This window comes from Passer montanus, unplaced genomic scaffold (assembly GCF_014805655.1).
Source record: "Passer montanus isolate IOZ18808 unplaced genomic scaffold, ASM1480565v1 scaffold39, whole genome shotgun sequence".
Lineage (NCBI taxonomy): Eukaryota > Metazoa > Chordata > Aves > Passeriformes > Passeridae > Passer > Passer montanus.
In genome coordinates this window covers 745,494-768,370 of record NW_024368707.1, presented here as the reverse complement: position 1 = coordinate 768,370, position 22,877 = coordinate 745,494, and positions in this window count along the sequence as shown.

Below are 22,877 nucleotides of genomic sequence, written 5' to 3'. Positions count from 1 at the left end.
ACATTCATAGTTGATTCAGGAGCTGAGTAAAGCACTGTTCAACAATTACCACATGGATAAAGAACAAAGATTCCATGATGGTCATCAGGACAAAAGAGGAACCCTTTAAAGTTCCAGTTATAAAAGATGTGGAAATAGAATCTGGAAAATAAAATTTGCTTGGGGAATATCCTGTTAGTAGAAGAAGCAGACTGTAATATACTCAAGAGAGATCTAATGGTAATTCTAGGAATTAGTTTCATTGCACAAGACTCGCAGCTTATAGTAAGTTTATACAAATTAACCACTGAAGATGAAGGGAAAATAAACCTTAAAGTCTGGCACACAAAGGGAGAAGCAGAAAAATTAGAAATAGAACCAATCCGTATTGAAAATAAGAGACCAGAAAATCCCATCAGGATTAAACAGGACCCCATTCCAATGGAAGGTAGGAGAGGGCTGAAACCAGTGATCGAAGATCTGATTAGAAAAAGCACGTTGGAGCCTTGCATGTCAAGGCACAACACTCCCATCCTAGTAGTATGGAAAGAGGACGGTAGATACAGGTTGGTACAAGATTTAAGGACTGTGAATCAGAAGACAAAAACTCTATTCCCTATGGTCTCAAATCCATATACATTGCTAAATAATGTCTCTCCTGAAGACACTTGGTACAGCATAATAGACCTAAAAGGTGCATTCTGGACGTGCCCACTGGCCTAAGAAAGCCAACATTACTTTGCATTTCAATGAGAAGACCCAAAGACCAACCTAACAAGTTGCTAAACAGCAATTTAGGTGGACGTCTTTGCCTCAGGGGTTTGTGGATTTGCCAAACCTTTTCAGCCAGGCTCTTGAGCAAGAGCTGAGTAAGTTTGTACCAGTCAAAGGGACCAAACTGCTACAATATGTAGATGATCTACTGGTGGCAAGTCCCCAGGAAGAAAAGGTAAGAGCAAGCACTATAACTCTCCTAAACTTTTTAAGAGACGAAGGATTGAAAGTTTCAAAATTTAAATTACAGTTTACTGAGCCTGGAGTTAAATACCCGGGGCATTGGCTAACAAAAAGTAAGAAGAAGCTAGATCCAGACAGGGTAGCAGGAATCATTGCCTTGCCCCCTCCCCAGTCAAAAAGGGAGGTGAGGCAAGTGCTGGGACTTTTAAGTTTCTGCAGACAATGAATCAAGGGATACAGTGAAAAGGTGAAAATTCTTTAAGAAAAACTCACCCTGGATAAGCTAAAATAGACATGGTGGGATGAGGAAAGATTCAAAGAGCTGAAAGAAATGCTTATGGCAGCCCCAGTATTGAGTGAGTCTCCCATATGTGAAAAGACCATTTCAGCTATTCGTGGATATGAGTAAGTGTCATGGATTGACTCTGGCACAATGCCAGTGCCCCCATGAAAGGTGTATTTCCAAAATGGTTACTGTGAGATGGGATCGGGAAACAGAACAAAGCAGGCTCCAACTTGGGAATGGAGGGAAAACACAACACTTTATTAATCTATAACATAAAGACAAGAGGGGGGAAAAAAAAAGAAAAAAAACCCCACACAATAATCCACAATGGAAAACCTCCAAAACACTCCTCCTCCCCCCACCCCTCTAACACTCAATCCCCTCTAACACTCAATTCTCAGTCCAATACCATCCTTCACACAACCTCTCCCCAGTTCATCAGGAGAGAGGAGTCTCTCTCTTGCACCATGGGCCTCCCCAGGAAACACAGCTGGAACCTCCTGCGCTTCTGTCACACGTGGCAGCCGCCTGGAGAGAATCTGCCGTGGTGACCATCTTCCTTCTATGTCCAGTGCTCTCACCACTGTCCATGGATCCAAATGGCTTCTTAGGTCTTTTTAAGAATGCCTTGCCCGGTTCCAAGAAGTGGCAGCCTCTCACCATTTGGGACACCTGTCCCCCCCATATTTCACCCCCTGGGGCCAAGGGGCCTCATGAACAGAAATCCTTCTCTACTGAAGGCAGAGGGCTCCACCACACCTTCTTCATCAGTCTCTGTTCCCTCTACTTCTTCTTACAACAGCTTTGCCACTCCTGGCTTCTGGCCAACTGTCTCCCCCAAGAGTCTCTACATTACAGGAAGAAATTGGTTCCATCCCATGGCCATGTAAGAGAAAAGTCCAGCCAAAGCCACTCCAATCATCTCCTCCACCTAGGCGCTTCTCATCTGCTGGCATTTCTTCACTCACTCAGGCCTTCTTCTCATTTGCCCATCCTCCGTCCCCTCTCAACTCTCAGCTGGGGAGGATCAGTGTTTTTTATAGCTTTCATTATCTCAGCACTAAAAGGGTTAAAACTTCAGCCGTGGTCTGCTGGCGGCTGGGCACCTTGCCCTCCCCCACTTCTTCTCCTGGTCATGGTGCCAGCACAAGATATTAAACTTCAAGCCAGCACAGACTCTCTATCAGTCTCTCCTGGGGAGGGCTGCCAGAAACATCCCAGATCTCCTCCACCCCTGCACCTTGCAGGGCTCCGGCCTCCCTTCCCACAGGCCGCATGGCCTCCCCTCCCCCACCCAGACACAGCTGGGCAGGGGAGGAAGTCAGATCGACTCACCGCCAGACTCAAAAGAGAAAGTCCCTCTGGGAATCTTCTGCTTTTTACCCCTGTGTGTTCTCAGAGACGTATCCACGTCCCCAGTGGCCACACCAGGTGCCAGTTTTCAAATCTGGCCACTGATTGGTTTGACCACAACTTTCCCAGAAACTCACTTCCTGGTCAAACCATAATAGTAACCATATTGCCCATGGAGTGCTAACACAGGATTGGGCAGGGTCAAATAAACCTGTGGGGTATGTATCTAAAATACTAGACCCCGTGAGCCAGGGGTAGTCTACCTGCTTACAAGCCATTGTGGCAGTGGCTATTTTAGTCGAAGAAGCTAAGAAAATAACCTTCAGGGCACCTTTGGTCATTTATACCCCTCATAGAGTAAAGAGTATTTACAGCAAAAAACCAGAGAAATAGCTCACTGACGCCAAGCTTCTAAAATATGAAGCTACCTGAATCCATTCCCACGATTTGGAATTAAAGACAACCACAGCACAAAACCCAACTCAGTTCCTGTTTGGGGGAGATTTCAGGAAAACCCTCCCATGACTACGCTGAGATAGTGGAATTACAAACCAAAATAAGGCCAGATCTGGAAGAAGAAGAATTAAAGGAAAAGAAAAAATGGTTTGTAAATAGATCAGCAAAAGTTATAGAGGGGAAAAGGAAATCCAGATATGCAGTAGTAGATGGAAAAACAAGAGAAACAGTGAAGTCGGAACCCTTGAATGCCAGTTGGTCAGCTCAAGCTTGTGAGTTGTATGCAGTATTGAGAGCCTTGCAAAAACTAAAAGGAAAAAAGAATGATTTTTACAGACTCAAAATACACATTTGGGGTAGTTCACACCTTCAGAAAAATTTGAGAAGAGAGGGGATTGGTTAATACCCAGAGGCGAAAATTGTTGCACGAAGAGATAATAAAACAAATGTTACCGGCTACAAGGGAGCCAGAAGCAATTGCTCTTGTTCATGTAAAAGAACACCAGGCAGAGATGCAATTTTGAACCCAAAGGAATAACTTAGCAGACAAAGAAGCTAAAAATACAGCGCTACTACAAGTAAGTACTCCAGAAGTTGAGGGGGGTGAGGTACAAGAATATCCCTCAGGCCCAAAAAAAGATCAAGGGATACGAGAAAATTGGGGGGAGACTGGAAGAAGGTAAGTGGAAGTTACCAGACGAAAGGGAGCTGCTATCTAAAGAATATACAAGGAAAATTCTGAAGAGATTGCGCTTACAAACTCGTTGGGAGGCACGAGCCCTGGCAGAGCAATTTCTAAAATTTTTCGGGTGTAAAGGGATTTATGAATTGGCAAAGCAAGAGGTTCAGGGTTGCATGATATGTCAAAGAGTCAGCTGGACCAGGGTGTGACATGTGGCATTGAGAAGCCATCCCATGGCATACAGACCCTTTGAAAGGATTCAGGTGGATTTTACCAATCTGCCCAGGGTAAGAAGGTATAGATGTCTCTTGGTAATGGTGGATAAACTAACCCACTGGGTGGAAGCATTTCCAAGCTTCAGGGCTACAGCCCAGGTGGTGTCAAAATTCCTGTTAGAAGAAATTATACCCCAATATAGTTTGGTTAAATACATAGATCAAGGTACACATTTTACCCCAAGAATCATCAAACAGTTAGCTGAGGCTCTAGAAATCCGGTGGGAACACCACACCCTGTAGCATCCCCAAAGCTCAAGACAGGTTGATAGAATGAATCAAACTCTAAAAGCTCAATTGTCCAAACTGATCCTGGAAACTAGAATGTCTTAAGTAAAATGCCTCCCCTTAGCTTTATTGAATATCAGGACCTTGCCTAATTCTGAAACCGGGTTATCACCTTTTGAAATGCTGTACAGAAGGCCTTATGAACACGGAATGCCTTATGAACCCAGAATGCCAGTAGAGCACTCAAAAACAGAGGATGGGCAAATAAGACCTTACCTAATAACCATAAGCAAAAACCTGCAAGAACTGTGGAAACAAGTGCAAAGTACCCCTTTGGGATTTGCCTACGCCAAGTACAGCCTGGGGACAAAGTACTCATAAAAACCTGGAAAGACATTCCCCTCTCCCCTCAATGGGAAAGGCCGTTTCTTGTCTTTTTAACTACAGATACGGCAGAAAAAAGCTAGACTCACGCATCACTAGTAAAAAAGGTTGAACCGTGAGAAGAAGCACCTGAGTGGAAGGTCACTTCTCCCCCTGGAGATCTAAAGATAACCCTATGTCGGCCAAGTAAATGACCGAAAATGACTGGATAAGATGCTCAGAGCCAGATTGTAGATGTTATCCACAACTCAAAATTTGCACAATTTAAGTGTGAATATTGTAACGAGGTGTGAGTAGTGCACTATGAAAGAGGAGCTTGGCCAAGAGGTTTGTGTGACAAATGCCTGGAAGAAGTGCATCTGACTAACCAGGTCTTAACGCTCCTCACGGAGTTGAGTATAATTAAATTAGATTCAATACTGTGGTCTCGTCTCGCCTATTCCAAAATGGGGTAAGAGGGAAATTAAGGTCCAAAGCCCAAGTCTTAGCAGCAGAGTGCTGGAGACTAAACAGAGTACCTTGCAGTGCCAATACAGTCAAGTTATCAAAGTAAGGCACCTTTAAAAGGAGATATGCGGCTCCATCCAAGTACGACACCCATGAAGAATATTCCTGCTGCCAGGAAGATAGCTTACCCCGCTACTGGAGGCAACCCAGTGAGCATAGGCAGAGGCAGAAGAATGAAGTTGTGGGGAGTCCTGATGAGCCTGAGTCTAGTCACGTGCCTCGAAACTAGCGTGCACGCCAAAAACCCACTCAGCATGGGAAAGCAGAGCCCCAGCAACGAGTGCAGGCCATGTGTGCAGACTATCCTGGAAAGACGGGGTGAGGTGGAGGTTTCAACCCACGCAGCCCTAGGAGACTGTGATGGAGGCGAGAAAAGCAAGTACTGTTTCATCAATGGCACCTCATATGAGATATGTAAAGTAAATGGAAAAATGGTTTGCTACCTGCAAAAGGCAGTGTCTAAGAGCAGGAAGCCAGAGCACGTAATACGCAAGAGGGAGGTAGGACAAGTACTCATTCCAGTTTGTGATAAATGTAACCACACTGTGTGGACTGGGGGTAAAATAGAATCAGTGTTTGTCAGATACTTCCAAGTAAACAAACTATGTTATGATAATAACCAGCTGGGAATGTGTGTAATAGGAGGAAAAAAGTACTGAATAAGAAAGAATTTGAAATATGGAAATAGGCTGCCCCTCAAGAAGGAGCCAGTTATCCTTGACCTTCTTGAAGATCATGATGACCGGGCATGTCTGCAGTATAACAAGACTTTTTGCTCTTTCAAAAATAAAGAGGGGGTGGATCCAGAAATAAAATACAACAGGTAGCTCAAGAATTAAAAAGACAAGAATCAGAGATAAGAAAGAGAAGGAACAAGAAAAGCTAAAAACTTTAAGTGAACAATATAACCAATTAGAGAAGCAATATAACGATTTGGGGTTGCCTGCTTCAGATAAAAACTTATTCATAGATCTAATGCAAGAGATTGCAAGGGAATTTGGATTATCCAACTGCTGGTTTTGTTGGGGGGGCTAAAATCTGTGGAGAAATGGCCCTAGAAAGGTGAGAGTTTAGCTCCAAAAGAGCTTCTTAAATGAGATAATGCAAAAATCTCCAAAATGATACAACGACCAGAGGGTTGAGTCCTGGACAAGAGGGTAATTGGAACAATCTGCATCACAAGGGAAGGGAGGGAGTATACCAAATTAGTTGGATATACCCTGTGTATATCCACTCTTGTGGTGAACTCAAATAACAAAAATAAAGTCTGACAACTGGAACCTCCTGCAGGGTACTGGAGCCAGGAAAGGGGGAGAAAATGCAAATAGAGTGATAAAATTAGACTCTGCTGGAATAAAGCCTCTGGAGCTAATCCCTACCAATCCCCGAAAGAACTGAGAAGTTATTTTAATGAGCCAGGGAACACAAACAGTAGATGAAAAGCACCAAACAGCATATACTGGATCTGTGGGAAGATACCATATAGCAAATTACCTCAAAGATAGAAAGGATCGTGTAATCTAGAACTAATTAGACCTGTCTTCTTCACCTTACTGTGGTCAGAGAGCAGCTCATTAAGAGCCCCTCTATAAGAAACTTAGAATAGAAAGAAAAGGGTGGTGAAGAAGAAATTTCCCATTTTCAGAGGAAGCCAAACATGGGGGGACGAAGAATAGCCTGCAGAACGAATAATAGAATATTATGGGCCAGCAACTTGGGCTCAAGATGGGAGTTGGGGTTATAAAACCTCAATATACCTCCTAAACTGATTGATCAGACTCCAGGTAGTAGTGGAGATAGTATCAAATCACACTTCAGATGCACTCAAGTTATTGTCAAAACAGCACTCCCAAATAAGAGCCTTTGTGTATCAAAACCAAATAGCTCTAGATTATTTACTAGCTGAAGAAGGGGGAGTCTGTGGGAAATTTAACTAATCAGAATGCTGCATTGAAATTAATGATTATGGAGAAAAGATGAGGAGTCTAGCAGCAGAAATTAAAAGAGTAACACATGTCCCAGTCCAGAAATAGAATTCTATCCTCAAAGCCTCTTGGTAAAACAATCTGTTCAACGGAGCTTAGTAGAAGAAATTAATAATTTTCATGCTTTTTTTGGTAACAGGAATTAAATTTTTACCCTGCCTGATACCGTGCTTCATTAAGTTGATACATTTGGTGGTGCAAAGCATGCAGATATCTGCCATGCCCACAGACCCAGACTGTGCTATGGAGAAAATAAATCTGGTCTCTAAAATAATAAGATTAGAAGATGAAGACCCACATAAATAGGCAGCAGATGCCCTAGCTAAGTTCAAAAGGCAAGTAAAAAAAATAAAGTTGACTATAAAATATACGAAGAAATACCTAGGGAAGAGTAAGAAAATGATACTGAAGCTAAATGAAAATAAGAAGAAATTTTTTGTTTTCTTTTCCTTTTAAGAGCACCAAGTAGATAAAAGTAGTAACACGAGTTCAAAGAAAAAAAAATTGAAAAAAGCTAAAAATATGTATGCATAAACATTTTTTTTTTTAGGAAAGCAGTACCAATTAATGTGTTTAATTAGAAGGGGAGGGATTGTTATATGTATTATGATAGTTCGTGCTGGTAGAGAATATATATAGATGCATGAAATATATCTCTGATATAAGAACCTTAAAATCACACTAGCAGGGGAAAAAGGGAGTTGCTTCACAGGGTGATGAAGTCACAGCTGGCAGCCAAAGAAGAAGTATGCCATTAGCATACGAAGAGAACCTAGCCAAGACACAGGAGATGCTCGTTCTCCCTAGTATGAACAGGAGAATGCCCAGCGGTGATAGCCCATGAAGATGTTCATCTTAAATAAATGGAGCCATCAGGGACATACGTCTGAATACAAGATTCCAGTAACTGAAGAGTGGACACGTGGACATGCATTGGTTCCCAGACAGGGATTTGTCCAGCACAGGACAGAGAATGGAAGCAACATGAATACGGAGAACCCTGAAAAGAGACAAAGAGTCTCCGCCGTGGACTAGAAAAAGAACAGACTGCCAAGTGGCATTTGTGAACTGTGGGGGATTCGGTGTGATAGAGACCAGATCTGTGTTCACTCAGCTTTGATCCCGGGGTTGGTGCTGTTCCTTGATTGTTGGCTGTCAGGACTGTGTATCGGTCATGAAATAAATTCTATTTTTATTTTTATTGAATTGGCTGCATCAATTTTTACCTGTAACACTTACTATTTCCACTGTGAATTTAAGATTTTGTATCCATTATTAGAAAATACAATTCAGCTCTTTGTATGATTAATTTAGATTTTCTTTTTCAGAAGACTTTAGAGCAAGGGAACATGTCAAGTTTACCAGTGTTTATTAAAGATAGCAGCAAGATAGGAAGGCAACAGACACAATCTGTAAGTTTAAGTTCCACTGGTCAGAGTAGAAAATGCTTTTCCAAAAGTCTCTGGAATTTTTAAAGCAAATGGTAATTTGATTTTCACAAAAAAAAAAAAAAAAAAAAAAAATACAGCATTCAGTCCATTTGGGACACACTTGACAGTAATATTTTAGTAAATTAACTTATTTTGTAAAGAAGATACAATTATTCACAGGAAATTAATTCAGAAGTTTTATCCAGAAACCAGAACCTGAGTTTCAGTTTTGTCCCATGACCATTAAACTCTGTTCAAAGAAATAAAAGGTTGTATGCTTGCAACAGACAGCAGAGCAAACAAACTGAGACTGAGTGAGTAATGGGTGAATTCAGGAAGATGGCATCTTTCCTGCAAATACCTTTCAAGCAGAGCAAGCAGTGATATGGGCCAGGTTCAATGCTTGTAGCACTTTTTCCTACACCTCAAACATTGTTGCAGTCTGGGGAACATGTTATTTTAACAATTTACAAAACCAGGTTGGCTGCTGGATAAAAGGATAATCCAGTTTCTCAGTGTTCTTTAACCTTCCTAATTTGCACCATTCCTAACAACAATCCCTAGGAAAATATCCTCTATATACATAATATTTGTAAGGATCTTGTCCTGAATGGAGGCAGTTCCTCTAACAGTGTCCAGAAAATAAATGAGTTTTACCAGATGACCAATCTCCAATGCAGGCTGCTCTGCTGTACCTAACCACTGTTATTCACTTTCTTGAAAATGTTTGGCAGCACTTAAAATCTCTAAGGTCAATTCTTTAAAAATATATGTCTACCCAGAAAGCCAGATGCCTTGGGAACATGAATGCAGTTTATGGATGTCTGAGAGACAGGAGGAAAGAGTAACTGATACTTTTTTTTTCCCTATCCCATTTGCAATGTTTTGCTTCTCTAAAGTATGGTATCATTTAAGGAAGAAAGGAAGCACCTTGGTTGAACTTGATGGTCTTAGGGGCCTTTTTCAGCCTTACTGGTTCCTATGACCTCTCCTAATGTGGGGAATACCACCAAGTCCATCAATCAGTCCTGTGAATGGGCATAAGGTATTGGGTTTTTAACTTTTCAGACACCTAGGAGCAAATGTTATTCTTCTTCTTGAACAAATGTGTTTCTTTCGTGTGAAGACAAGTGTGGGAGAGTTTGGGCCTTTATGTCTTATCCCTAAAGATGCATATAAATTTGAAAAAAATTAGTGATATTTAAATAATACCAAACCCTCACCTGTATTAAAACCTACAAGAGGAGCAGTAAAAATCAGATAAAATTCCAGAGGTGTTTTACCAGATGCTGGTTTCCCTCAACTGCATCTTTGTTTCTCTGATCCAAAACTACAATGTCCTCCTTAATAACCCAAAAGAAGAAGCAGAGTGACAGGTAAACAGGGAAATCAGCAGGAGAAAAGTAACCTGGACTACATTTACATGCTGACCTTAAATCTGTGAACTTCTCTTTTAATAAGGTCCCCATAATTAATATAAGCATTAATATTTCATGAACAGAATTTCTATGAATTTTCATTCTTTATATTGTAAAATTCTCCACAATAACCTCAGCTCTGCATATACTGTCTTGATATTTCCCTTGAAAAGAGACAGTATTGCTGTGACCAGTCTGGTATAAATTATCAGTGAATATATGTGTACTCTTTAGCAAGATTGGTGCAATTAAATTGTATTTATGAGGTCAGAGGTCTGCCCACATTCTCTCAGACTCTGTCTTTTACCCTGCAGTGTTTGACACCAATTGAAGTAACTTCATTACCTACCTCTCTTTGAACCTTAATTAAAATCAATTCACAAAACTCAAGTGATTGAGATGGGAAGACAGACTCATGGACAAATCTAATTTCTTTGCAAAATTCCCACATTTTGTCAGTTTCTTGGCTTGAAAGAAGACTAAATTAGTCTAGATATGCCCAGCCAAAGCATCATGACTTGGCCTCAGTGTGTATATAAAAAGTGGTCTTATTTACAATGCTGACCCCACAAATGTCTTTTCACACTGTCATGACTCTCCTCTTATAATATCAAATGTTCCCTGCCTATGAAATTAGAGCAATACAGTGGAGCAGCAGATCAAGATTGTGACAGCCAATAGCTTATGTACCTTCTTATTGAAATGGTGGGTCATATGAATGGGCAAATTTATTCTTAAGCAAAAGACTACCCTTCTTGTTCAGGAAACAGTGTGAGAACTCCAGACTAGAAAAATCAGTGTCTTGACACACCCTGAGTTTAGGCGCCTTACATCCAGAACTGCAAATCTTGAAGTGTGTTGGATGCCTCATGCAGCTTCCCCTTTTCTCCAGGCCAAAAAGTTTAGACATATCCAGAAAAGCATCAGATCTCCAAAAGTAAAGACCTTTAAGTTGTGTATTTACATGTGGCTTGTTTTAAACCCAACTGCTACTCCCTGTAAAACATACTAGGACTGCAGTTACTTTATTGGCTTATAAAACATGATCATGTCTCCCAAATACACAAGAGCCCTGTTTATTAAGCTGCTAGTTCCTATTTTCCAAAAGATACCAGACACCTGGTATAAAGAAAATTTAGTCTAGGAATTAAAGTTCATCAGCTTTCTCTGAAGTTTTGAGTTGAAAGATGTTGGCAAAGAAGATGCTGTTAGCAGCAAAATCACTTGTATATGCTGAAACAGTCTGTATGTTTCTAATGAGATCATCCTTAAAATCTGATTACCTGAGAACTGTGAGGGCTGTTTCTGAAGGGTTTTATCTGTATATAATATATGTAGGGCAGGATTAATGCTAGTTCAGGCTTACCAAATAATTAATAAGGATTTTGAATGGGGGATAAATCCAGGCAGGCTAACTCATGTGCCTTTTCTAGGCTTAGCTAATGACCTTCAAGCTTTCAGACCACTAAAATACTCATGTGATGGCTGCCAGATTCACTAGTCCTAGCAGATGCACTGCTGGAAAAGAGGAACTTTCCTGGCCAAGGAGGTGAGATGCAGCTGTCCCCTGCCCCCAGGAGGGGCGGTCAACAAATTATTGGAAAAAAATCTAATGGCTTATCTGGCACATCAGGTTTTCAAGACTCAAGTTATTAAAACCAGCACTTTTCTTAGCTGCAGTCATGCATCTCTTGGGCCTAATGTACAGAGACAGCAAACATTCTCACATTCTCAGAAAATGAATGTTTCTATTCTTTTCAACGTAGGTAGAAATGGTGAATAGTCTTCATTAAACTTAATTCTCCTAGTCTTCTTTATGGCATGTCTTTATGGTGAAAGTTCTATTCACCCAAAATAATAATAGTGATTTTTATTCCTTTTAATTAATTTTTATTCATTTTTTCCCATAGTCCTTCAGAGACTGATAAACTAGATGTAATGAGTGACCACAAGTGAAATCCAGACAATTTTGAGGTAAAATGCAGCAGCTATAAAATGGCAAACAATAACATTTCAAAATAGGTTAGGAGAGGACAGAAGGAGTAACAATATATGCAAGAGAAAATTCAGAGGGAATGTAAGAATACAAAACAGGAATTTGGTCAGTACATACCGTATTTAAAGCTCACACTAGAAATAAGGATTTCAGAGGAGGGTAAGTAGCTGAATGTTCTTTTGAGTCTACATTCAGCTTGTTGCCAAGCACATTGATTATGTGATAAAAACAATTGAAATGTTTGATCATTTTCATTTCACACTACACCTATTAGTAGGAAATATATCTGTTTACTAGTGAGAGCTATTCTACTCAAAATAAGTAGCTACTCAGGAAGGGAAATAGATGTGGGGAGGACCCATTGTGTTTAAGCTAAGTAGCACTCTCTGTCCATTGGCACTTTAACTCCATCACACCTTGTCCACAGAGGGATGTCACACTTATTGACACCAGGGCACACAGTATTTTGATGACTTTGTATATTATCCCTCAGGATCCTAAAAGGACTACGAGATATTCAAGCACTCATAGTTTAATTTGCAGGTATTATTGGAAGACGCTCTGGAGCTAAGGTGTTTCTCAGTAAATTCTGCCTTGTCTATATTCTCTTATATCCACTTGGGATTTTCTTGCAGTTCCTCTTGAGCAACATCAAGAAATCTCTATTGAGCCTATGAAAACTCCCATTTGCTCAACTGCCTCATGGAAGGACATCGGTTTCAATTTCTTACACCAAGGTAATATTGGGCTTTGGACAATGTAGACCCAGTTGTGTTAATAGCCTTTTCCTGACAATTTTTCTTTATTCACTTTTTGCATTTTTGAGGTAACGCACAGTGTGCAGTAGCCCATGGATACAGCCCCTGTACAAACATCCAGCTCACAGGCTCTTTTGGCCAGTTGGTCAATTCCAATGGACACAGTAAACATCCCACATTGGTGAAGGAAGCTGGTAATGGCAGCTAAATGGCAGATGACATGAACAGCAAAATATTGACTTCATATTGAGATAAGACACTCCAGGGCTGCACACCCATCTCAGCCTAAGTCTGGTTCAACATTAGAAACAGACCAATATCCCACACACTTTTCTCTGAACTGCTCAGAGCACTAAGCCAAAATGATGGCACAGCCCCAAGGAGATCCACTTTCCAGCAACATCCAGTTCCCACCTGCCTCTTTTTTGAGGGGGATCCTGGTAGGCACCCAATTATAGGGGGAATATCACCAATTCTTACAGTAAATTTCTCTCCTTCTCCTGTCTCCTGGGCTGGCATTGTCTCTGCAAGCTGGAGGAAAGGCTCAAGACCTGGCGAGGGGACAGAGGATGAAGAAAGAACAGCTCTACTGCTAATGCAGAATTAAATTTTGCTACATCCATATTGCAGACAGAAAAGTGATTTTTAGCTTTGTCTACTCCATCATTAGAACAACAGAACTGGATTTTTGTATATGTTGCTAGGAAGTCTGGAACTAACTTTCAGTAGCACTGAGCTTTCTAAGTCCCTGATGTTGTTTAACAAAAAAAAGCTGACTTAGTTTGTAGCCTGAAATTCAGATGAACATTCCCTGCTGTTAAAATTATTTTGCTGTTAGTCCAGCTAAAATGTGAAGAAGCAGTTCAACCTTTCTGATAGCCATTGTAACCTCCTAATCAAAATGTTTCAGGCCTAATTGTTCAGCAGATGAACATGCATTTCACAGAAAATGCATGTTGCACAGTCTGAGTAGTAGGTGTGATGGGAAATATGTTGGCATCCAGCTAGCAGAAAAGCCAGCTTCATTCTCTGCTGCATTGACATTCTTCAGCTTCTTTTCCACATTTTTTCTGTTTGTTCAGACAACCTGAATCTTGAAATGATGGAAGGATGCCTGCAGCCTTCTGGGTAAACTGCTGCCATTGGCAGTTCAGCCAAATGTTTTGCTGTAGCTTAAGACTCCACCAGAAATCCAAAGAACTCAAATGTCCGTGCACTCCAGCCCAAGTAGACAATGTGTAAATGTTTAGTCTGAGGTATTTCATTATCTTGTTTCTCATCTATTTGCGAATGAACATTTAACCTCTTCTGGATTTTTAATAATTTTTTCTGCAATGATTGAAAAATATAATGAAATCAATTTTCTGAACCTGTGTCCTCCTAGTCTCAGTGAAAGAATAAAACCTTTGAAATTCTCTAGATTGAGTGAAAAATTATTGCTGTGGGCTTTCTGGTGAAATCCATAACTTGTGTAAAAAAACCCTTAAAAATTCTTCAGGCAGAATATTTTAAGAAAGAGATGATTTTTTTTTTAACTGTTAAGAACTTTATTCAATATGGACAAGAGAAAACACTCTTCCATGAAATGCTGGAGAGATTTCAATGTATTGGGCAGCTGGGAAACATTACAGATCAAATTAAAACCTTCTGAATTGAATGTTTTATGGTGGTTGGTGATTATTACTTATTACAGTACATGTTAAATTGCCTTTGCTCACTCCTAATGATTTAGCTTACATATTCATTCTTAAGTAGCTGAAAAATTTGAGTAGTGAAATTAATTCCACTTGGAAAGAAACTCCCAGACTTTAGTATAAGATATGTCTTTCTGGTCAAATATTTCCTGCCTTTCCTGGCAGGAAGTTTTTTCTTACAATGAGGTGGCCTGAAAGGAAGATCCCATTGTTATTTCTTGCAGAGATGTGTGGGTGCTGTTTTTTAGTTTTACTAGGTGACATAATGATGTCTATCTTAAAATAAATGCTTTTTAAAAACTTCATTTTCACAGACATTTCAGATGAAGTCCAGCTGAATCACTGGGCCAGCAGCCACCGCAAATAATTGAGGCCGTTAATTTCAGAAGAATGACATCAATGTTCAGTTTGCCCAGGAAGCAGAAGACTTTAGATTAGTCACCCACGTAGGATGCTGACTTTCTACTTAGCTGATTCAATTCACTTAAGGTAATTTAACTCAGTGACAGAGTAATTGGAGTACCCAGATCCATAGCAGGGTTACAGTAAACAAACCTTCATTTGTCCATCTTTTTCTTCAGTTCATCCTCATCTTTTATGGTTGTGGTGACCAGTAGTACCACAGCTTATGAGCTTCAGACTTATTTGAATGTATATATTATCAAGAGGTGAAGGGAGAGAAGGAAACTCCTTATTTAGTAGATTGCTGCTAGTGAAAGGAGAGCACAGTCTATGTAGTTGTGATGTTCACCAAGTTTTTTATTCAGTAGTGGCTTTGGGACTGGAGACCTGTAATTTGAATCACTAATAACCTTCCTTCTGCTTTTCATCTATGCAAGTTCATTTTGTTGTAAGATTTTACAAATATTTTAGCAGCCACAGTTGTCTGTATTTAACAAGTTGGGCAGAACTGCAACAACTTATGGCAATGAAGCTTTAAAACCAGCTTGAAAATATTTTAAAGCTTTGGCCAAAGCAGGATTAAGAACATGAGCTTTTTACTTTTATGATTATAAATAAGAAAGTTTTTCTTTGTTGCTCAAAACCTTTAACCCTCTAAAACTCTTGTCTGTACAAAGCTATCTCCATTACTTACATTAGCAGATACACAGGGGTGGCTTTAGGACACAGGGCTGTTTTTTACAGAGGGTAGGCAACTTCACAGGTCAAATACTTCTCTGTTGGATTGAAAGAGGAAGTTATTTTCCTCTGTTGCCATGTCACATGATGGAGGAGCACCCACATTTAAAATGGGTGCTAAATCCTTTCTTGTTACCCTCCCCAAGTATATCCATGGGGCTCACTTTTGCTCTCAAGATGGATTACATCACTTAATTGTACTTACTAAGGTATTGATCTGAAGATCTATGAAAAGCAGTGTTGTCCATGTGTCCTTGAAAAGAAATAAAACTTTTAAAAAATCTAATATTTATTGATTTTTTTAATGAGAATTTTTCCCCCACACAAACCTGAGAAAATATTGGTTTTGTGAATTTTCATTCAAAATTTTAACTGGATGCTTAATACAAACACAATCAAGATAGCTCTCTGCTTTGTTGTACCCAACATACAGACAAACTCCCTATAAAGTAATATCTTGCTTTTCCTACCTTTATGAAATAGCTTAAAATTGAATTTCCCCCCTCACCCCCTTAGTTGTAATGGTTTTTCTTGTGATCTGAGAGTTAGGATATATGGCTGTACATCTGGAAACTTTTTCTACTTATCTCCAAGATCTTAGTACAAATGATACTAACAGGCAACCAACCAAGGAAATTATGATGTTTGGACTGTGTCTTAGAAAAGGATGCTTTGAGTGATGCGTGGTTATAATTTTCCAGATTGCATTCAGATGTCAGAACTGGCAGTTGCTTCCCCAGACAGCAGGTGTTCAAGCTGACAGACATGGTGGTAATAACAACCAGCATAAAATCTTACGGCGAATTCTATATAGCAAAGTATCTGTGTTTGACTACATGCAGAGCCACTAGGCAGTGACAGATTTATTAAATCCCTAGACTAATACAAACAAAATCTGAATTCAGTCACTGAATGTGGGGAAAGTCAATGACCGATGACCATTCATGCTCCTTTATTCCTTATTAAAATGACAAAGACTTTTTCAGTACCATCTCCACACATTTACCCCGTCTCTTCCTGTGAGCACCCCTGTAAACATCCCTGTGACACTTATCTGCCCGAGTTCCTTGGGCTGTCTCCCTGCAAACTAAAGTGGAGAAATTATCAGTAACATATGAGTGATGCCTCTGAAAAGTTCTGAGGGACAGGCATGGGTACTGGAGGCAAATGTAGAATTTGATATATTCTTAACCTGAGTAAGGATACATCGATGTGTCCAAAACCCTTTTTATTATAGCTCATATAGAAATGTAATGAGATAGTTTAGAAAGAAGAAACACAATATTTCAGTTCAGTTTAAAAAAAAAAAAAGAGTCTGGTTTTGCATGCCTCTGTTTTTAGGCTGTAGAAAAGACTTGCAACTTCTAAACTGCTGGATGATCTTTCTGACAGACCTGTGCTTCTAGTCTGACATGTACATATTGTCTTACAATATATAGTGTGGAAATTACAACAACATGAATCTGAAAAGGTGGGTGATCCAAAGAAAATGTGCTTGCTATCCAAAATGCCTGTTGTTCTCTCACTTCAAATATTGACATTTCTCTGGGTGCTTCTTGTTGTTTAGGTTGTCCACAGACCAATTTAACCAAGATCAGCCTGCCAAGAAATAGGACTTGTCTCAATAGGGAATTTCATAATAATTACCACTATTTAGTGCCTGCTTTCAGTCCCATTATATTTTTTTGTAAATCAATTTAACTTACAAATTGATGAGGTTTGCTACCTGTATGTCAGCATGCAACACTGTTCTGCCCTCACAGTAATCTTATATACACTTTTTTTTTCCTACATTTATTTTCAATTAATGTTCAGGCATGCATTACTTGATAAGTGTTGTTCAAGGATCTGTTTACTGGTCTTTTACTTGGAGTTTTGATTTATTACTATGAGCTTGGGGTCAGAGAAAGCCATTAAAAGAAAGTTGTCACAGATGATTACAGATCTACAGGCAGACAGAAAGAAATTTTCATTCTAGAAAAATGTTTCTAGAATGGCTGAGAGATTTCTGAAGAATTCAAACTCTTGTAAAGACTTCCTAATCTTAAAATGTGCCTTAATCTGTGTTTATTGTACTGTAACTGTCATTTTATATATCTTAAGGATATGGTGTCATTTTAAGGGACAATTTAATGGCACAAGAGAAGAGACATAGCAAGTGAAAATCTGATTTGATTCCAGAAAAAGAAATTCACAGCAAAGGAGATCAAACACCGGAACAAGAGGCTCAAAGAAATATTAAAATTTTCATCCTTGGAAATATTCTATATTTGGCAGTATATTATTCTGAGCAACCTGCTCTAGCTTCAAAGAAGGATCTGCTTTTAGCAGGGTGTCGTTTTGTTATTTTAAGTTCTTCTAAGCTTTTTGATGTTTACTTGTTTGTAATGGAGTTCTTAAGCACACTTTCATGTAAATAATGATTGTTTTGCATTCCTTTCTGGAGGAGGAAAAATTTGATAGACTGTTGGTTTCACCAGTATTTTTTGGCGAGGTGGCAATTTCATGTTCCAATCCATTGTCACTTTTGAAAGTCTATAAATATTAAAGTTCAAAAATAAACTTATTTTTACCTTGGAAGTTCCAGCGTGCATGTCGTTATTTCACGTCCTATTGTGAGCAGGGACTTAGACTAGATGGCCTCCAGAGGTTCTTTCCAACCTAAATCATTCTCAGATTCTCAGCAAATTATGTTCTTTTGTCAACAGTTTGTGAAGGAAGTTCTAGCATACTAAGGCTTATAAAATCGGAAATTTTAAAGGATAGCAATACAATTCTAGTAGTAAATATTTCCCTCTGAACAACACAGTGACAGAAGATATTTCATTGAGTTGTCATAGACTGAATTCGTTAGCATTTGTATCAGGGAGGTCCCCACTGTCTTTTTCTAGCTAACTGGTTGAACGCCTTTTTCTTTTCATTTAAAAAAGAGCACCAGCCTCCAACTGCCCCTTCTTTTTTTGCTGTCACTTTTCCAATTAAAATATCACAGATGAATATTCTAATGAATGGTTCATTTTAACTCCCAGCAGTGGAAAAATCTTCCCTTCTGCATGCTGATGGTGTTTTTCCTTGTCTCATTTTAAATCTCCCAGGCTTTCCACTACTGCATCTGCCCACCTACTTATTAAACAACAAACAGAACTCAGTTTAAACAAGTTTTCCCTAATACCAACCTTTTTCTTGTCTTATCTTTCTCTGTTGATTCTATCTCACATATTATATTAATATACCTGTCTCACTCTTTGTGTTTAAGCATTTCTCATTCTTTTAGCAATTTATATGTTATCACCTTCATTTTCCTCTGGGTATTGCTCTTCCCAGCCATTTCTTGCTTCTCTGAAGTCTTGCCATCTTTTTGATCACTGGGCATGTGGAACTTAGCATTGCCTTCAAAACCCACATGTATGAGAGCCAAGAAGAATTTAGGCTATCTTTCCCTTGCTCTGTGATGAAATACCTCTGCAAAAACAGGAAAAAAGTGCATTTAACTTTCCTTTCCTGAATTTATATTACAGTACAGCTGTAGAAATTTATCATTCACTGTTGCCATCAGGGTTCTTTCAGGATTACTGCCTCTTTGGGAAATAGCCCCACTGAGTAAATGAACTCTGGGGTCTAAGAAATGATCCTTTAAGGCAGGTTGTTAAAATCACTGGGTTAATATGTCTCATTGGGAAAACAGAGGATAAATGTAGTGAAATGCTCTGTATGCAATGAAGCCAGCATAGTCTTTTTGGCATATTCAAAATATTAAGAGATGCTTCCTACATGCTATGCAACTGTATGAAAGCACAGACCATGCAGAGATTTTCATGCAGCTCTTAACTCACACTGTGTGTTGTAAAGGCCATCTGATGGACATGGGACCAAATGAGAAATACTTCAAGCATGTGAATGAAGCAAACAAGTAGAGAAAGGGAGAAGTGAATCAAACTCATTGTGGGGTAGGAGAGGGAGGACGGAGATGATTATCATGATGAAATGGTAATTTCCCAATGTAAATACCCTATATAGCTCTCCCACTCAGACTCCACATGATAAACTGAAAATTATCCAAAGTCTCATTCCCTTTCCTACTGCTAATCTCCACTCCATCTGATTCCAGACCAGAGGAAGCCTACTGAGAGTGCATCTCTGTGTCTGTGCACAGAAGGACCACTTGTACCTGCTTACCTTTTGGGTATGTTCTTCATTCAATACCACCAGGAATATGTTTCTTATTAGCTAGAAAAATAACATGTTATATTTCACACTGAACCTCCCTTCAGGGAAAAGCAAACAAATATGTTTAAATTGCAGGAAGAAAAAGTTCACCAATTCAAAGTAGTCTGATGGGTCTCTAAACTCAAAAGAGAGGCATGGGAGGTTTGCCCACCCCTATGAATATGTGAGTCTGAATCACCAGAGAGGGAGGTCAGCACGCCAGCAGAACTCTCTTCACTATGTCAGGAAAAATCAAGACCCCTGTGTTAACTAGGAATTCATCAGTCTCTGGCAGTAATCTCCATCCCTCTCTGTTGTCTACAGGCAGACAGGCATGCAGTAAGTTTTGCAAACAGATGAGCCTTCCCCAAGGGATGTCACCACACAGTCTGTGAGACAATGAACTCAGTGTCCATCAGTCAGAGCCCCTTCTATACCTCCTCCGTTTATCACAAAACTTGTTTGTAGAACCTATTAGATAAAACAGCCTTTGGCAAGCCTCTGCTGCAGTAACAAGCCAGTTATGTCTGTTAAAAGTTTGGGAAAAGTTGTACTCAGTTCAAAACAGCACTTTTATTTCCAACATTTAACAGAGATCAGCTTATAAATACGATATCTTTTTGCTAGTCTTTATGGAAGTCAACCTTTCTGACTGTTTTTCTTTGGCATCTGCTATTCCAGCAAGGCATGATCTTAATAATTTTATAGAGATTTGGTTGGATTTTTTCATCTTGCAGTTATTAGAAAAGCAATGCTCATGACTTCATCAGTGTTTCCAGTATATTACAGTTTGCATCTCCAAAGTTGAAACAATGATTTTTATTTTTAAATTAGTGCACATCTTAAGAACAACATAAATTTTTAGTGTAGCCTGCCTGTAGGCTCTGTCCTGCCCTATTTGCACTGGCTTCTCTGCTTGTTCTTTGTGATAACTGATAGCAAAATGGCTTCCTCTCAGTGGGCAAAAGGTTTATGGGGTTTTTTGTTCTGTCTGGCAACTGTTCACAAAATAAAAACTCAAAATATTGAAGGCTAAAACATAGGGATGATCATATGCCATAGGGATGTATCAGAACTTTAAATCTCTGCTGATGTTGCATCTCTCAGTTTGAGAGGAGGGATATATCATTAGATACCCTAAATTAACCTGATTTTCAGGAAATGCAGCTTCTGAAAAGGGGTTCCCTTTAAAAGTACATCAAAGTAGGCAATTCCATCCAAACATTTTTTTTTACAGCCATTTTTTTCTCTCTTTTTTTTTTTGTCTGTACCTGTTCAATTTTGCCATCTTGTTCTAACAACTCTTTTCTTAGCTGTGTAATTGATGTAATTTCTAAGAGCTAAACACCAAGTGAAAAGTTGCTGCTGTTTTAAAAGGATCCTAAAAAGACACTTCCCTTGTTTCCATCTGTTATTTCTGTGAGGCAGGCATAAGCATCTAAGTAATTGACTCCATTTTATTTGTGAAACTATAATATGAAAATACTCATTCAATTCTTATTGAAGAGTTATCTTTGTTTCCTTGGGCATTTTTTTTTTGCAAAATGCAAGTTATCTAGAGTCAAAAATATTATTATGGCAGGATTTTCCCATATGACATATGCTGTTTTATTTTTTATTCATTTTGTCCTTTGTATTTACATGGTTTGTTATTTTTAATAAATATTTGAAAGTAGTGCTTTCAGTAACCACAGCAATGTCTGTTCCTAGTAAGAATGTTTAATAATATATAAGCTTTGGTAGCCACCTTTGTGTTTTTTCAAGGGATGACAAAATTCAAGCAAAAGACTTTCAGATGCCTACAGTGCTTCTCCATGCAGTACCAAGAGATATAACATGCAGGAACTGTGCTGCAGTCCTAAGAACAGCTAATGCTTATATTCCATAGCTCTTTTAAAGAAAAGGTGTCTTTTCTTTAAAGAGGGAAAGGAGGAAAGAGGCTAAGGGATGTTGTCAAGTTTGAAGCATAGAGATTTTTTTGCAATTGACCATACAGAAGATACTAAGATACTAATTCACTGAAGTTTAACAATCTCAGCATAATTCTTTGATACAGCAGTCCCTTTTCTTCTCTCTCTCTGAACTGAAATCTCAATTAGAGCTTTTCTTGGATAAAACCAGTGTGATCAGTATTAGGGATTCAAATTAACATAAGGACATACGTAAGTAATGTAAGGGACATAAATGTAAGCAGTGTAAGGGTCTTAAAATGATATTCATCTGGACTTTTTGAAGCTGAGAATTCCTACCTTGTTCTTCATAATTCCTTAGTGCACCCATCAATGCATATAATCATGGAATGGGAATTTCACAGACAGATATTGAACTTTAAAAGATATTGATAATTTGTGACATTAACAATTTAGTGCTTATTGCAGCACCTGGCTCTTTGCTGTGTTGAACATGTGCCATTACATTGCCTCAAATACTTAAACAGAGGTCAGTTCCTAAAATAAAACAGAAACCTAACTGCACTGCCTCAGTCAGCCTCTCTTCTGTCATTAGAAATGAGCTTGGTCTTTCTTAAATTATGTTATCTCACTTCTCCCTGTTGAATACTTTTCCATTGTGAACTCAGACAATTCATTTAAAATTGTGTCCTTTGCCTGGCAATGACCTTTTATGGACAGTCTAGCTGTAGCACATGGACAAAACTCTCTCTGGAACAGAAAATATGATCTTCTTTTATCACCCAATCCCTTATGGTCTTAACAAGGCGGGGGGGGGTGGGGGTCATGAGGGAATAGAAAGAAAACTATTTATTCAGGCTTTTGTATTGTGTTATCAATATAACACAGGACCCGAAAAGTTTTATTTCCTGAGAGGTTTGCCAAAAGTATCCTTAAAGAAAACAGTAAAAGTACTAATAAAGTTGTATCATTCTAGAAAGAAAGAAGCTCTGTAATATGGCATCCCTATAGACCTGGAAATACTATTATTTACAGTAATAACATCTAGTTCTTATTTGTCATTTTTTCTGAGTTCGTCTCTGAGTGTTCCACAGACGGAGTCTTCATCTCCATTTTGCAGATGGAATAACTGAGGTACTGACTGTAAACTGCCTGTAAAGGAGTGCCCCAAATGCTATCAGCAGAGCCAGGACTAGGATTTGATACTTGTGGGCTCAAGCCTGCACAGAGCAG